The sequence below is a fragment of the Oncorhynchus keta genome, chromosome 8 (assembly GCF_023373465.1).
Source record: "Oncorhynchus keta strain PuntledgeMale-10-30-2019 chromosome 8, Oket_V2, whole genome shotgun sequence".
NCBI lineage: Eukaryota > Metazoa > Chordata > Actinopteri > Salmoniformes > Salmonidae > Oncorhynchus > Oncorhynchus keta.
Genome location: NC_068428.1, coordinates 43,459,853 through 43,464,871, shown reverse-complemented (window position 1 = coordinate 43,464,871; position 5,019 = coordinate 43,459,853).

The window sequence follows — 5,019 nt, the reverse complement described above, 5'->3', positions numbered from 1 at the left end:
TATAGCCCCAACCCACACCCTGCCTCTCCTCATCTATCCTTATAGCCCCAACCCACACCCTGCCTCTCCTCCTCTATCCTTATAGCCCCAACCCACACCCTGCCTCTCCTCCTCTATCCGTATAGCCCCAACCCACACCCTGCCTCTCCTCTATCCTTATAGCCTCAACCCACACCCTGCCTCTCCTCATCTATCCTTACAGCCTCAACCCACACCCTGCCTCTCCTCCTCTATCCTTATAGCCCCAACCCACACCCTGCCTCTCCTCCTCTATCCGTATAGCCCCAACCCACACCCTGCCTCTCCTCTATCCTTATAGCCTCAACCCACACCCTGCCTCTCCTCTATCCTTATAGCCTCAACCCACACCCTGCCTCTCCTCTATCCTTATAGCCCCAACCCACACCCTGCCTCTCCTCATCTATCCTTATAGCCCCAACCCACACCCTGCCTCTCCTCCTCTATCCTTACAGCCTCAACCCACACCCTGCCTCTCCTCCTCTATCATTATAGCCCCAACCCACACCCTGCCTCTCCTCCTCTATCCTTACAGCCCCAACCCACACCCTGCCTCTCCTCCTCTATCCTTATAGCCCCAACCCACACCCTGCCTCTCCTCCTCTATCCTTACAGCCTCAACCCACACCCTGCCTCTCCTCCTCTATCATTATAGCCCCAGCCCACACCCTGCCTCTCCTCCTCTATCCTTATAGCCCCAACCAACACCCTGCCTCTCCTCCTCTATCCTTATAGCCTCAACCAACACCCTGCCTCGCCTCTACCCTTATAGCCCCAACCCACACCCTGCCTCTCCTCCTCTATCCTTATAGCCCCAACCCACAAGCTGCCTCTCCTCCTCTATCCTTATAGCCTCAACCAACACCCTGCCTCGCCTCTACCCTTATAGCCCCAACCAACACCCTGCCTCTCCTCCTCTATCCTTATAGCCCCAACCAACACCCTGCCTCTCCTCCTCTATCCTTATAGCCCCAACCAACACCCTGCCTCTCCTCCTCTATCCTTATAGCCCCAACCAACACCCTGCCTCTCCTCATCTATCCTTATAGCCCCAACCCACACCCTGCCTCTCCTCCTCTATCCTTATAGCCCCAACCCACACCCTTCCTCTCCTCCTCTATCCTTATAGCCCCAACCCACACCCTGCCTCTCCTCCTCTATCCTTATAGCCCCAACCCACACCCTGCCTCTCCTCCTCTATCCTTATAGCCCCAACCCACATCCTGCCTCTCATCTATCCTTATAGCCCCAACCAACACCATGCCTCTCCTCATCTATCCTTATAGCCCCAACCCACACCCTGCCTCTCCTCCTCTACCCTTATAGCCCCAACCCACACCCTGCCTCTCCTCCTCTATCCTTATAGCCCCAACCAAAACCCTGCCTCTCCTCATCTATCCTTATAGCCCCAACCCACACCCTGCCTCTCCTCTATACTTATACCCCCAACCCACACCCTGCCTCTCCTCCTCTATCTTTATAGCCTCAACCCACACCCTGCCTCTCCTCATCTATCCTTAATAGTCCCAACCCACACCCTGCCACTCCTCATCTATCCTTATAGCCCCAACCCACAACCTGCCTCTCCTCATCTATCCTTATACCCCCAACCCACACCCTCCCTCTCCTCCTCTATCCTTATAGCCCCAACCCACACCCTGCCTTCCCTCCTCTATCCTTATAGCCCCAACAGTCTCTTGATTGGTGGTCATCATAGTGGTCTCTGATTGGTGTTCATCATTTGGTGTGTCATCATAGTGGTCTCTGATTGCTGGTCGTCATTTGGTGTGTCATCATAGTGGTCTCTGATTGGTGGTCATCATTTGGTGTGTCATCACAGTGGTCTCTGATTGGTGGTCATCATTTGGTGTGTCATCACAGTGGTCTCTGATTGGTGGTCATCATTTGGTGTGTCATCATAGTGGTCTCTGATTGGTGGTCATCATTTGGTGTGTCATCATAGTGGTCTCTGATTGGTGTTCATCATTTGGTGTGTCATCATAGTGGTCTCTGATTGCTGGTCGTCATTTGGTGTGTCATCATAGTGGTCTCTGATTGGTGGTCATCATTTGGTGTGTCATCACAGTGGTCTCTGATTGGTGGTCATCATTTGGTGTGTCATCACAGTGGTCTCTGATTGGTGGTCAGACTCACTCAGATGAAACAATCTTAAACTTGCGCCTTTTTTTTATTTCAATGCTGAATTGAATGTCATTGAGAAAACAGAAAGATTTCATGTATTTTTTAACAAACATCCTTTCTGAATTTAAAAGTAATCCAAGAAGTAATCATCTAGTTTTTCCAAAGTATCTAATCTGATTACAATATGTTTGCTGGTAACGTAACTAATTAGTTAGTTTTTTAAATAATATATATATCTTTTTTTACAAATTATCAGCCCCCCCAACACCTGACTGCAGTTTTTAATCAGATTACATGTACTATAATAGATTACTTCGAATAAGATTACATGTACTGTAACAGATTACTTGTACTGTAATAGATTACTTCTAATCAGATTACATATACTGTAATAGATTACTTGTAATCAGTTACTCCCCAACGCTGGCAGTTTCTATTTAACACAATACTCAACTCGGGGCCCCAAACCATAATCAAGGCGAGCGGTGATTCTTTCCAATGGCTAGGGGCCGGGGTTAGTTAGACCCAGAACAATATAGTAAGGAAAGAGGGATACCTAGTCAGTTGTACAACTGAATGCCTTCAACTGAAATGTGTCTTCCCGCATTTAACCCAACCCTTCTAAATCAGAGAGGTGCGGGGAAGGGGGGGGGGGGCTGCCTTAATCGTCATCCACATCTTCGTCGCCCGGGGGAACAGTGGGTTAACTGCCTTGCTCAGGGGCAGAACGGCAGATTTGTACCTTGTATTAGTGTTGGGACATTGAGGATTCTGTATTGTGATTTACATGACACTGGAGCATTATAAGGCAGCCATTTGCGCCCCATTAACAATACACGGGGAATCTTGTTGTTGTTGTTGTTGTTTATGCTGTGGAACTGAATGTGTAGAATGAGAATGTAAAAAAAAAAAAAAACAATTGGCCCAAATCTCAAAATATAATCTCTTTTCCGTTTTCGGTCTCTTGACCTGAGTAATGCTGATTTGACCTGAGAAACTGAACAGCATATCTGTGACCTGGATAGGTCGGGCTAGAGAGATGTGGGTGGACAGTCTATACATCCCAAATGGCACCCTATTCCCTTTCTAGTACACTACTTTTGGTCAGGGCCCATAGGACTCTGGTCAAATGTAGTGCACTATTGTAGGGAATAGGGTGCCATTTGGGACAATGACAGTGTGTCTGTGAAGATTGTGCCTCTTCTTGAGATGTTAACCGGTTAGCTGCAGTGGTGCGAGGAGAAGTGGGTATCCTCAAATCTTGCAAAAAAAACAACAATCCCAAACAGCCCGCCCGCTGAAGGAAAGGTGCCCTGTGTGAATAATTCTACGAGAAACAGTGACACTCTGAAGGCCTAAAATGATCAATCCCATATTAGTCTATAAACAGTCAGGCCAACCCAAGCTGTACTGTGCAGGTCGGCTAATAGTAGGTCTACTATTGAAATAGATAAATTAGTCTGTCGACTGAGGCAGAAATTCACCGGTTTCTGATTTCCCCAAATGAGTTCAGTTTTTTTTTCTTCTTCCCAAAGCCACTCTTTATTATTAGAAAAACAACAACATTGGATGTTGTAAATCCATAAAAATGCCTAAACCACATCAGGAAAACACTTTTGAGGTCTGAGAAAAATCGTTAAAAATTTAGATTTTATTTTGGTGTAGTTACCCTTTAATTCAAGTGAGCAGGCACCGAAGTGAGGTGATGAAGTGAGGTGATTACAAGGAACCGGATCTAGAAGACCAAAACAATCGAAAGAAGGTGGAAAAGGGTGAACTCTCAGCACAGAGGGGAAAAAGGCAATTGGAAGTCACACTTCACAAAGCCAAAGTTCAAAAACGACTGCTGATTGGTTGATTGGGGAGAGAAGATGAGCATGAAATTCATGGATGAGCCCGTCCACCACAGAGAGACGATATGGATAATGGCCCGGGAAGAGATGAATCTCATTGTGGACAAGCTGGAAGAATGGAGGGCTGTGATTAATTACAAGGGCCATGAATCGATGGACGAAAGGCGCACCAGGCTAACCTGATATCAACCCACAGGCCACGTTTGAAGGCACTGTCAATAAGGAAGCACGGCAGGTGTATTGACCTATCAAACAGATTCATGGTCAGTAACCCTTTGACCTCTGCCTCTCAATTTAACCCACTAATTGCTTCTTTAATCAGAACAACAGTTTTCAGCTGTGCTAACATGAATTGCAAAAAAGGGTTTTCTAATGATCCATTAAAAAAAAATGATAAACTTGGATTAGTTAACACAACATGCCATTGGAACATAGGAGTGATGGTTGCTGATAATGGGCCTATGTAGCTATTCCATAATAAAATCAGCCGTTTCCAGCTACAACAGTCATTTACAACATTAACAATGTCTACACTGTATTTCTGATCAATTTGATGTTATTTTAATGGACAAAAAAAAGACTTTTCTTTCAAAAACATGGAAATGTCCAAGTGACCCCAAACTTTTGAACGGAAGTGTAGGTAGATACACGGAACTCGAACATAGGGACCAAGACAAAGATCTAGAAGTAAGGATCCGTGTGGAAGGAATGGGTTCAGAAACTAGTTTGGTAAATAAAGGAGAAGAGCTAATAAATAGCACCTTGGTCTTGGGAGATTACGGTCGGTGGAGCAGAAATATGTTCAACCAAAGCAGGAATAGGCAGTACTGGCTCATTATTAGAAGAGGATAATGAAGCTCATAGAACACACTCGGAGCAGGGTGCATGGGAGAATATCCTGTTGGACCCACAGTTATAGTTTGTGTACAGTGATGAACCGGAGAAGCTAAGGAGGTGAATGAGCCTGAGATAGTAGTAGGAACTGTATACCGATGTCTCCCGTAAG